Raw genomic sequence first — 13,664 nt, forward strand, 5'->3', positions numbered from 1 at the left:
CTTTTCCTAACAGTAATCAGGGTACACTTTAAACTGGTTGCCAGCCAATCGTTGGGTGCACATGGTCCAATAACCTTTCACACTCACACGAAGGAGTTGGAATGAGTGTTCATTAGTAAATCCACACAGAAATGGGAGAACATGGAAACTCCACAAAGTAAAGGTTGCGCTCGAGATCAAACCCATGAGCCTAGAAATGTGAAGTTTTCCGTGATACGTTTTCTGAGTTGATTGCAATCACATACAATTCTTCTACTTTACTACAATACTTAAGACTGTGGGTTATTGTGGATTAAATACTAGCTAAGGTTGCATATTAATGCAAAAATGTGGGCAGGGCCAGGCTGAGTGATTGCAAGTGAGACTATTGGCCTTGTCCACAAGCAGCAAGGTTCTTGTAAAACTAATAATTGTGGGAAAATACATGATAATCAACTTTACATATTATAAACACTTACACATTCATTGTTCATCAGTTGTCAGGATTCTTGCTTGCTTGATAGTTTGCCATTCTAAGCTACAACTGTAATGAGTTACTCCTGCATTTTGGGACTTGAAGTGGTGAAATACTGTTGGATGGTTCACCCAGTCCAGAATGTGGCAAATTTCTGGTGCCATTCCAACGGTTCGTCCACTTTAAATCTGTTTCCACTTAATATGACGTGTATTCTTGAGGATAGACCTTCTTTCACGTGCTATATTTACAAGTTAATTGCAGTCCATTCTGGGTGTAAGCCGGTCTTCTTGGGGTCTTGACTTGACTGTTGTGGTTATTATTGTTATAGTCTTAAGCAGGACCTCTCCTTTGCTTCACAATTTTATGAAACTGAAAAAAAAACAGAATAAATGAATGAATTAAAAAATAATAATAAAGCAACTACTAAATATCTAGCATTTAAGTATATACAGTACATTATATATAAAAACTGGAATCTGGGTAGAGATTTACTTCATATACTCTAGATGAGAAGGAAAATAGACTATCATCTGGTTGTCAATATCATGCAAAAGAAAATAAGTTGTCTTGTTTCACACTAATAACTTACTGGTCAAACCCAGATATGAGCAATTAACATGCCCAGCTAAAAAAAAGTAGGCAGCAGTGACATTCTCTGTTATTTTAAATGGCACAAATATGGAAGGAAAGCACTCATTCAGGCTTTCAAATATAATTGAAGCCACAGAACACAGGTTTAAAACCTGAAGGTTTCATGTCAAGCAAAAGCAAAAGACAGTGTTACAAAAACTTGCCCTCTTCCAAATGGTTTATAACACCAAGTTCTCGGATAGCTTTGGGAAACAATCCATCTGGCACATTGGTCAGTCAACTTCCACCTTTTGTCAGGAGGTGACCAAATGCCATATTTCACATTATCTTTTCTTTGGACTTCGCTTTCTTCATTTTGGCTTCAAAATGCTGTATATAAATTACAACTCTTTGTGTATTTATTAAAGCTGTTGCTAGACACTATTTCATTTCAGTTGAATCTTTTGGGTGTGGGAAAAGGCGACAGAGTTACCGGCTAGATATAAATTTGACAAGAGATGTAATTCTATGTTCATCTTTCTTCACATCCCGAGCTGGAAAACCAGTCCTTGACTTTTTTTAATAACATGATAGCACTGTAACTGAAACTTAACCCACCACAGAGCTTCAGTACTTGTGGCTGCAGTAATTTCTCACCTGTAGAAACAAATTTTATGCCAATATATTTGGGCTGACTTGTTACATTTTAACTATTCCTTTCCCCGACCAAATACCCCCTTTGTTGTTCTCTGTGTGTTTGGCTTCCAGATATAAGGAATTTTATCCTGCTTCTCATTAGCTGTAATCGCAATGACCCTGAGTTGTGATCTTGCCAGATTGTCCCTTCCTATAAGAGGAAACACCATCACCCACAATTAGCCAACCAATACAGAACTTCTGGAAGTTGTTGCAAACATTCAATCTTGCGGATTAAATTGCATAAAATATAGAGTTGGCCCATAGAGACGAAACACATAATATGGGAAATGTCCAAGGTTCAGTTGTGGCGTGTTATCCCACCAGGCAGATAGATTTTTCAGCAAGACCAGGACATGTCTTGCTCACAATCACCCAATCAAGACAGCTTCTTGGTTCTTTGTAAGGTACTTTAAAGCTCAAAGTACATTTCTAAGGAAACTCATGAAAACAAAAAGAAGCTTTGTGTGGCAGTTTGGCTGCTCTAGCACTGCAGGGAGTTTTGGATTTATGGGGTTGCCGACCACAGAATCCTAAGATACTAGGACACACATTGGACAAAATATAATCCACACATGAATCTTATTAGTTGGAGATCATGCCTATGAGGTTATATTGCTACACAGCATGGGTTATTTGGAAAACAATGATATTTCAGCAGGCTTCACATCAGTATCATTTTGGCAATTGACGATAGCAGGCAGAGGGATTTTCGCCTTTCTTATTTATATTTCATTTTGATATACTTATTTTAAACTGATCTTCAGTATTTTAAAAATTACATGTTTAGGGATAAGCGGCCAGATGGGCGAGTGGTTAGCGTGTGGTGGTTTCCGACCTAGCTGTCAAGAGTTTGCATGGATATTCTCTGGGTACTCCGTTCCCCCCCATACCTGAAAAACATGCACGGTAGGCAGGTTGAGCATTGTAAATTGCTCCTAATTATGAGGGAATGGTTCTTCGTCTCCTTTTGCCCTGTGATTGGCTGGCCACGAATTCAGGGTATCCGCAACCTGATACCTGTAGTTTTCTGAGATAGTCTCAGCACTCCCCACAACCCTTGTGAGGATAATTGGTATGGGAAATGTTTAGGCATGCTTACATTAAAATGAGTAATTTGGTTTAAAAAAACAAACAAACAAAAACTGTCTCAGCAGTAATTATTCAACACCTCTCTTTCCATGTGACCATAATGTAGAACTAACTGGTGGAGTTTAACATTGTGTAATAACAAATGGAAGTCAATTGCCTATAAGATGGACTATCTCCTATCCTTATTCAAAACGTGTTTCCTATTTGTGACATGTTAAGCTTATCATATAGTAGTTGATCAATCTGGTCAAGATTTACCCACATAATGGAACAAATTTCATATGCCATTTTATTCTAAAACAGTGATAGCATGCTCTCTACAATGTTTGATGGATTTGCTCTTGAGATTAGTATCGACAAAGGGGTGTTAAATTAAACAACCGTCCAGTGTCAAAGTTTTAAAAATTAAAAATAATAATAATTTCACTTTTGCTCAAACAGTCTGGGGGATATTGGTTTTGTTCATTGTTGTGGTTGATTTTTTTTCTTTAAATACGGATTAAATGAAAAAATAATGAATTAATTAAATCCTTTTAATTTCCATGCCACTTATCCTCACGAGGGTCGCAAGGTTGCTGGAACCTTTCCCCAGCCAACTGTGAGCAGTAGGTAGAGAATGACCTGAATTGGTTGCCAGGTAATCACAGGGAACGAGGAGAGGACCCATTCATGCTCGCATTCATACCTCGGGGCAATTTAGAGTGTTTAACCTGTTTAACACTGTTTGTTGGGATGTGGAAGGAAACAAGTACCCAGAAAAAACACACTCAGGCACAGGGAGAACATGAAAGGCCAAAGTCCTGGACTCACCCCTTGGTCTCAGAACTGTGAGGCAGACAAACTAACCATTTGCACACTGAGCCGCTTGATAAACATTTATTTAATTTTAAAATCACACAGTCATAATAGTGTTAAACAGCGAGCTTGAAGGGTACTGCCGACTCTGTGAACACCACATTTGAAGAGTTTCCTACATGAAACAGAACCTGTTAGTAATTGTTTATCATTCATTCATCTTCTATACCGCGCGTCCTCGAAATGGTTGCGGGGGTTGCTGGAGCCTCACCCAGCTGACTTCAGGCGAAAGGCAGACTACACCCTAGACTGGTCCCCAGTCAGCCGTAGGGCACACAGAGCGACAAACAACCATCCACACCCACAGTCATACCGCCACCAGTGGGAATTAAGCCCCTGCCTGCCCGCACCGTAGTCAGGTGAGTGAACCTCGACACCACGAGGCGGCTCCTGTTGGGATTTGTGCAAAATCTAAAACTAGAAGGATATTAAATAGAAGTGTGAAAATAAACATGACCATTTCTTATTAAGTATCAATCCTCCAAAAAACGATTGGCTTACAGCAGGGGTGGGCAAACTATTCCACGAATTCCAACCCAAAAGGAGGACACCTTTTCACCAATCTCGTCTCCACCAATCAGTGGATTGCAGTCAAGTGCTTCTTGTTTTCTTCAGAAATCTCATTGGGCATAGTGTCTGTGCTGGATCGATTGCAACAAAAACCTGCACCCACAGTGGCCCTCGAGGACCAGTTTTCCCCATCTCTGGCTTACATGGTTCAGTTCTTTTTTTGTTTTGTTTTTTTTCCTAACAAAAAAGCGCGAACAAACTGCATGCCGTTGGCTGCCATTGAACCTATGAGCTCAGAGGGGCTTGTGCTAACCCATTATTTACTTGCCACCCAAGACATAGCAGTACAAGTTATACGTCTTAACCAATATAATTTAGTTTAGTGGCATCGTTGTGCTTCTTTCTGTACTTTGATGGTCCTTCTGGGATGAAAGCCTGAGGAAATAAATTGTAAACGTTCATGGCAGCTCTGTGCAAACCAGCAGGAGCTACTGCAATGGAGGATGAATGATTACTGATTCCCATCAGACGTACAAGGGGAGACATACTGCAGACATCCATGTGGCTGCAGCCAAAATAGATCAATTGATGGTGGGCAGGTTAAGGGCCAAATTCATTTGACTCACTTGACTGAGGACTAAACTGTTAATTCCCATTACCTTTAGCCTAATCTAGGCATCCCCCAAGACATACTGGAAGATTTGTGTTTTATACAGCACTGGGAGAATAAATCTTTAGACAAGAGGAGAATCAGACATTTCCATCTGCGGCTTGCCTGGGCCTGCTCTAGACGATCCCTCAATGATACCTGAACTCACAACCATTTGTGTAATGTATGCCATAGCTTCTACCTATCTTGATAGAGAGATAAGGGAATAGCGGTGTCAATTGTATGACGTCCATTTAGACTTAAACTCAAACCCCGAGGTGCTAAAGTGCAGCTGTCTACATGTTTGGAGGAATTGTGCGGCAAAAGAGGAATGACTTACCACAGTAAATATGCAAGTCAAGTTATGTGGCATGTAGAGGCAAGGCAGAGAGCAATAACATGTGGTTGAAAAAGTTAGTAACCCATATGCTGACCGCAATATTGATCATGCAGAGCTCACTTTGTATAAAAATTAACACTCTGTTCTCCAGAGGCCTAACTCGTGCATGAAGCTTAGCTTTACTCCACTTATGATTGTTAGCTATTTATTAAATGCCACATCTTGTCTGTTAAAAATTAACACTGTTCTCCAGAGGCCTAACTCGTGCATGAAGCTTAGCTTGACTCCACTTATGATAGTTAGCCATTTATTAAATCCCACATCTTGTCTGTCAAATGCTGTTAAGGAAATTCAGCCCAGACCATAATTTGAATAATTGCTATTGTCTAGCGGTCCAGTCCATTGTTGTACTGTCTCACGCATGAGAAAACAACTCATAGAGATATCGGCCAAAAATGGCAGATAGTAGCCTTGCGTTTACTTACTTGGAAAATAAACTCCCCCGAAATGTAAAAGGTCAGACTTGTTTTTCTACAATAACACTTAGGATTAAGGCAAAATCATGACAAGATCAAAGGTTTTTACCAGAACAGAACTCATTTATTATGATGCACATTGCTGTCATATAACCTTGAGGAAGAGCAGAGCCACTGTGAACATAAGGGTGTGCATGCCTGTCCAAGAACAATTTAATGGGCACTATTCCAATTACGACATCAATGATCTTCAAGGAAAACTAAATAGGAAAATCATGCATTTGATTAAGGCACATGTGACTTCCTTATGAAAGAGAATCCTTTGGAGCCTATTGGGTTTTTGATGTACATAATGTGAAATCATATTCATTTTGTGGATCATAATAGTAATGGGAATACGATGGCTCTGAACAACAATACATACATTGTAGTATATTACTTTACCTTTCAGTAATAACGCTAACAACGTGCTAATGATACACCAAGAAAAGCTTTGGAGTAATTCCTGTGGCCAAGATCACTAATAGCTTTCATCTACTAATGGTGTATAATAGGCTTATACTCGTCTTTATGTGTTGCATGTAGAATATATTTCATAGTAAATCACAATTCACAACTTTAGCAAACAAAGATTTTTTTTTTTACCAAGAACTGAATAGATAATTAGAAATTGACAAGGCAAATCACCAAACATAAGAATATGGGATTAAAGAGAAAACCTGTATACATGGTGTTATATGTAGAATTTGTGTCATAGTAAATCACAATTCACAACTTCAGCAAACAAAGATATATATTTTTAAATTACTAAAGCAATGAATTGATAATTATAAAATGACAAGTCAATTCACTAAACATAATACAATGGCATTAAAGAGAAAACGTGGGCAATCATTCTGTGCTGGATTAAAAAAAACAAAAATAACTTTTTAATTTAGATGTCATTTCTAATGGGGCATTGAACATTTTATAACTACTCCCCATTTCATATATGGAAATACAAAAGTGTTGTGTTGGCACTATAGGAACGGAGAAGCTATCTACTATAGAAAATCCAACTTTGTCGGTCACAGGAAAGAATCATCCCCGTTTTTTATGACGTTCCAGAAGAAAGTTTAATTGCACATAGACTACAGTTGAAGGTAGATTATTTCTCATTGTAACATCGTGCACAAAGTATTATAGCTATCGAGAAGCTATGTGTAGGACTTTCCATGTATCATGTTTTTTGGGATGTACTAAACAGAGCAGGATATATAAATTGCAGTTAACAGTCACCAGACAACAAAAACGAATGTTTAGCAGTGATTAAAGAGACATGCCGAGAGACAACAATAATGAAACAAAGGAAAGTCTCCTAAAAGCTAAGAGCAGGGAATATGACCAACCGTATTTAGCACTTCGCTTCACTCTCGACTAAGGTGGAAGGTGAGGAAAGACCATCATGTTTGCTGTTTCTAAAAATGTTGGTGTGAAACCAAATAAATTTAGACATTACTTCAGTTATCAGGACAGTGGATGTCTAAATTGTTTGTCAAATGAAGGACTGCAAAATCTTTTCAGACATTTCTTGTGACCTATAGCAATATACATGAATGTATTACAATGACAATCATTTGAGGGCTGCCCGGTGGAACGAGTGGTTAGTGTGTCGGCCTCGCAGCTCTGGGGTCCTGCGTTGAAATCCAGGTCACCTCCACCTGTGTGGAGTTTGCGTGGGTTTTGTCTGGGTACTCCGGTTTCCCCCCATATTCCAAACACATGCATGGTAGGCTGATTGGACACTCTAAATTGCCCGTAGGTATGGGTGTGAGTGTGCATGGTTGTCCGTCTCCTCGTGCCCTGCGATCGGCTGGCCACCGATTCAGGGTGTCCCCCGCCTCTGGCCCGAAGACAGCTGGGATTGGCTCCAGACACAGGCCCCCACCCCCCACACCCACCACACGACCCTAGAATATTGTTTTTCTACATATTTACATGGAAATCCTGCTTTCCCAGACGCTGAATGGTTAGGATGGTAAGTATAAAAACAATCATCATTCTCAGCAGATGGCCTCTGAAGCCATTCATAGTGCACCAAAGGGGGCTACACCCATTGAGAGAGGCCCTGTAAGAATGTCCAGGGGAGTTTGAGAAAACTTTTAACAAAAAAAAACTTGACCTAACCAAACAAACTTGATCACCGAGTGAAAAATATATTTTATAATTGTACAGCAAATAGCACGGAATATTCAATATCTTAAAAGTTTTTTTTCGCGTAGTGTGGGCGGGCCGGCGTTACGAACTGAGGTTGGACCCAATCGCAGGGAAACAGGGAGACCAGAAACTGCGGTTTTAATTAATGAGACCAAGACAAAGTGGAAATAAGAACAGGGAATGCAAAAATACAAAAATTAACCAGAAGCTGAAGAGTCAAGCATACCTAGGATGCACATCTAACCCTAACCTGACATTGACAAGGACGCCACAAGAAAAGAACAAACAAAGGGCACTTGAATACACAGACATGGGTTAACGATACAATGAGTTTCTGGGCTGTTGCTGAGAAACACAAAGTTTGAACTTCCTCCAAATGTTTTCCATTGGGTTTATGTCTGGGACTAGCTGGTCACGCCAGAACCTTGTCATGTTGGAAGACGCAGCCACGACCCTTCACTGCTCTGACTGAGGGACGGAGGTTGTTGCAGTGCAATCGTCATGTCCCATGTGCAGAAAAACGCCCTCATGCTTCACAGTAGGGATGATGTTCTTGGTATGGTACTCATCATTCTTCTGCCCCCAAACATGGTTAGTGGAATTATGACCAAAAAGTTCCATTTTGGTCTCATCTCACCAAAAAACTTTCTCACATGACTCATATTTATTATCAAAACTATCATTGGTAAACTTAAGACAGACCTTGACATGTTTTGGTTTAGGCACTGGTACGTTTCATGCCATGCCTGATTTCAAACCATGATAATTTTGTGCATTACCAACAGTCACCTTTGGAAAGAGTGGTCGCAGTTCTTTTCAGGTCATTGACTAAGTCCTCTCGTACGAGATAAAACATAAAATTCAATGATTTTAAGGCAATTTTAAGGGGGTGCAGCTTATAAGCATATGCGGTCAATATACGAGAAAATATGGTAATATTTTACACGCTGTGTATGTTGTTAAGCACAGAAACCCTATTTTCCAACAAGATGACGGCAGTGTGTGCGTGTGTGTGGGTGTGTGTATGTGTGTGGGTGTGTGTATGTGTGTGGGTGTGTGTATGTGTGTGGGTGTGTGTATGTGTGTGGGTGTGTGTATGTGTGTGGGTGTGTGTATGTGTGTGGGTGTGTGTATGTGTGTGGGTGTGTGTATGTGTGTGGGTGTGTGGGTGTGCGTGTGTGCGTGTGTGTGGGAGAGAGCACATGTGCATGTGCATGTGTATTTGTGTTTCCATGAAGCAAGGCGGAGGTTGACGTCAAGCATTGACCTTGGATCCCACTGGTGTTTACTGTTGCCTGAAGTATCTGTTCTGGCCAATGGTGACAAACACACATGCCCACACAAATACACACCCACAGTCATGTCTATTCTTCACAATTTAGGGCATCTTTAAGAAATAATCCTGACTTTCTCAGGAAAGCATGAAAACAGTACCCTGGCATGCCTTGATTTATAGGAGTGATAATGATGTCTAGCCAATCAGCAAGTTTTGACATGCAAATAAATATTTTTATGGATTTTTTTTTGGGGGGGGGGGACACTCAGTAGCAATTAAAATTTTGAGTGTCCAATCAGCCTACAATATATGTTTTTGGAATCTGGGAGGAAACCGGAGTGCTCGGAGAAAACCCACGCAGGCTCGGGGTGAACATGCAAACTTCAGACAGGTGGACCGACCTGAACCCGGGACCCCAGAACTATGACGCTGACATGCTTAACCACTCATTTGCCGGGCCGCCAGCATTATCATTGACTTCAAAATATATATATATATATTATATGTACAGTGGGGCAAATAAGTATTTAGTCAACCACCCATTGTGAAAAAGTTATCCTACTTGAAAAGATTAGAGAGGCCTGTAATTGTCAGTATGGGTAAACCTCAACCATGAAATACGAAGAAAAAAAAAGAAAAAAGAAAGTCACATTGTTTGCAAGAATTCCTCCTTGCAGATCTCCTCTAGAGCAGTGATGTTTTGGGGCTGCCGTTGGGCAACATGGACTTTCAACTCCCTCCACAGATTTTCTATGGGGTTGAGATCTGGAGACTGGCTAGACCACTCCAGGATCTTGAAATGCTTCTTATGACACCACTCTTTTTTTTAGCCCTGGCTGTGTGTTTGGGATCATTCTCATGCTGAAAGACCCAGCCACGTCTCATCTTCATTGTCCTTGCTGAAGGAATGAGATTTTCACTCAAAATCTCTCAATACATGGCCCCATTCTTTCTTTCCTTCACACAGATCAGCTGTCCTGGTCCCTTTCAGTATTCTCTCTCCTCCAAACATGAGAACCTGTGTTTCTACCAAAAAGTTATATTTTGGTTTCATCTGATCATAACACATTCTCCCAGTCCTCTTCTGGATAATCCAAATGCTCTCTAGCGAACTGCAGACGGGCCTGGATGTGTACTGGCTTCAGCAGGGGGGACACGTTATGCAGTGCAGGATTTGAATCCCTGGCGGCACATTGTGTTACTGATAGTAGCCTTTGTTACTGTGGTCCCAGCTCTCTGTAGGGCATTCACTAGGTCCCCCCGTGTGGTTCTGGGATTTTTGCTCACCATTCTTGTTATCAGTTTGACGCCACGGGGTGAGATCTTGCATGGAGCCCCAGATCGAGGGAGATTATCAGTGGTCTTGTATGTCTTCCATTTTCTAATAATTGCTCCCACAGTTGATTACACAAAGCGTTTTACCTAATGCAGATTCAGTCTTTCCAGCCTGGTTCTGGTCTACAATTTTGTCTCTGGTGTCCTTCGACAGCTCTTTGGTCTTGGCCATAGTGGAGTTCTGAGTGTGAGAGACTGAGGTTGTGGACAGGTGTCTTTTATACCAATAGAGTTAAAACATATGCTATTAATACAGGTGAAGAGTGGAGACCTCGTTAGAACTCTTTGACAGCCAGAAATCTTGCTTGTTTGTATGTGACCAAATACCTATTTTCCACTCTAATTTGGAAATATTTTTTTCAAAAATCAAACAACATGATTTTCTGGTTTGTTCCCCCCCCCCACATTCTGTCTCTCATGGTTGAGGTTTTCCCATGTTGACAATTACAGGCCTCTCTAATCTTTTGAAGTAGGAGAACTTGCAAAATTGGTGGTTGACTAAATACTTATTTGCCCCACTGCATATACCTACAGCTCAGTTTGCTCACCTAAGTTCTGAAAGTAGCCTTTTTTTGCTTTAATTTCATGATGTATTGTCTCTTCTCATAAACTGACCTCAAGTGAGTGACCCACTTTTAGTGAAAACAACACGAACAAATTCATAGTAACTTTATTAAGCCATCATTAATAAACACGCTATTTACTTTAATCAACACCAAACACACAGCTTTTGTTTCAATTGATATTCATGAAGTGGCAAATGGACTGTCAATAATACAGGTCCTTCTTTGTGGGCTGGCAGAGGGGTGTATAGGGTCGTGCGTGTGTTCCTCTATTGTTCTGACTTAATTTAAGTGTTGACAGAGTGATGTAATATTTGACATCAAGACAGCCTGGTCATGTTTATTGTTATGAAAACTTTGACCTGGTGCGCAAGGTGTGACCTAAGAATGAACCAATGTAGTGAGATTTGTCCTCAGTTTTGATTTTCTTAAAAATAAAAAAAGACATAAATTAACCCAAACTTTCATCCTATTCTATTGAATAAACACAATGATTTATGACCGAAGGTCAGCCGAGCATTGTAATTATTTTCAGATTCCCCATTTTATTTAAACGCCTGCATTGCAATTCTTTTTTGTTATTTAGTCACTGTATCCCTGATGGGTATTAAACAGACAAATTCTCAAAGAAAATGATGATATTAAAAAATAAATATCACCACTACTGCCATTGCACTCCCTTATTGATCATTTTGGTTATTTAATTCATAATCATTTATATATTTATGTAACATCCTATATAGTTCACTTCTAATGGGAACTTTTAAATGACATTTTGCAAAATATTGGAAACACATTGCACTGTTTACAATATACATTGGACTGTGTTTAAACTTGTCGAAACATTCTCATTTTAAGACAAGCACTTTTTAAAACCACAAGAGGCATGCTGCTGTTTTTTAACCCCTGCAAGAACTTGTCATTGCAAATTAAGCAAGAAACAGAAGAAAAGCCAAAGCTCATTTGTTAGATAATGATACCTAGCGAATCATAGCTGCCCGAGTCGAATCATGACGCATCACGAGTCATTGCCTCCTAATTTGAGTCTCGAGTCCCACACCACGGAGACTCGAGTGAGTTAAATCTCAGTCCGTGATTTTTCTTGTAGTCCGAGGTGAGCTGTATGTCATTAAACTTGCGACTTGAGTCATCTCGAATCCGAGTCCCTATGACTCGAGTTCAACTGTCTTCTTTCTCGAGTCTTAGTTCAATTGTGAGGAAATCTTTTGCATTAGATTTCGATCCATTAATACCATTAAAAAAATTAATCAAACATTAGCACACTTTTAGCAGAGAGCAAAAAAATCATGTTGTCATTTTAAGAGTAACTGTAAGCCAACATTTTTAGAAGCACTAAAGGGAGGTTAACCCCGAGGTCCGTCTTGCGGTTCCGTCTAATGTCCAAAAACCTCCAGCCTTGACTTTAATGTCCTCTCAAACGTGTCAAGACATCATACTCTCATTTGCAAATGTGGCCATTAAGTTAATTCAATTATTTTTAACATCGTGCAGACCCGTAGAGAGGAACTGGTGTATGTCGATTCATGAACACATCGACACGTGAACACACTTTAAATGAGAGCCATTAAGTGCACAGTTTCCAGATGAAGGGGTAACAAATTGCTCCTTGTGGACGTAGACATCAAACATTCTCATAAAGACAGAATCTGGGGAATGCTCCATGGAACATAGCACATTTCCAAGTCTGTTTGAGCTTGCCTGCGGTGAGGAGAGGATGACAGGATGCAGGCTTAGCAGGCCAAAGGTTCACTGCATAGTTGAGGGTGTGTGCGTGCACGCATGTGTGTGTGCAAACGCAAGGTGCAGGACACTAACACATACCTTTGCTGAGTGTAAATGTTTTAGTGGCTTCTTGTCAAGGAGGCTGAAAGCCTCTTTGACATAATTACACAGTTTGTCAAGGCTAAAGAAGAGGTTTCATATGAGAAGAGGATTGTCAGGTCAGTGTGAAAGAGTGGAAACTGGGCTGCCAAAAATGGGAAGTTGTTGACCAAACATCTGTGAATTAGTGACAGTTTGTGGGTGTGCGCCCATGGATGCGTCCCAGTATTATGAGAGCTCAGGATTTCTCATATGTACAGTATTTTCTAGACTATATACGTCACTTTGCCTGTATCTTCCAGTGTAAAATTATTCACACTTATATTATTTATCATTTTATTTTTATACTGAACTGCAAGAAAAAAAACAATCGTGAAGGGCTTACCATAAAAATGGGGTTTACATTGTTATAAACTTGTTTTGGGTTTTAAAAAAAATCAATATGTTCATATTTTCTTATGTATTTTATTAGTGCTTTTTATGTAAATGACTGTTCTTTTTTTTATTTCATCAAATAAAATTCCTCAACCAACGACTTATACCGCAATGCGACTTATACATTTTTTTTCCTCCATTGTTTGGGTAGTGCGATTTATAGTCTGAAAAATATGCTAGTTTTCATTTGTTTTATTTTATTCATTCATTTTCCGTACCGCTTATCCCCACAAGAGCCATGGGGGTGCTGGAGCCTATCCCAGCTAACTATGGGCACCAGTCAGGGGACACCCAATCGCAGGGTAAAAGGAGACGAGCAACCATTCACACTCAGACTCATACCTAGGGGCAATTTGGAGTGTTCAACCAGCG

This window comes from Stigmatopora argus, chromosome 4 (assembly GCF_051989625.1).
Source record: "Stigmatopora argus isolate UIUO_Sarg chromosome 4, RoL_Sarg_1.0, whole genome shotgun sequence".
Lineage (NCBI taxonomy): Eukaryota > Metazoa > Chordata > Actinopteri > Syngnathiformes > Syngnathidae > Stigmatopora > Stigmatopora argus.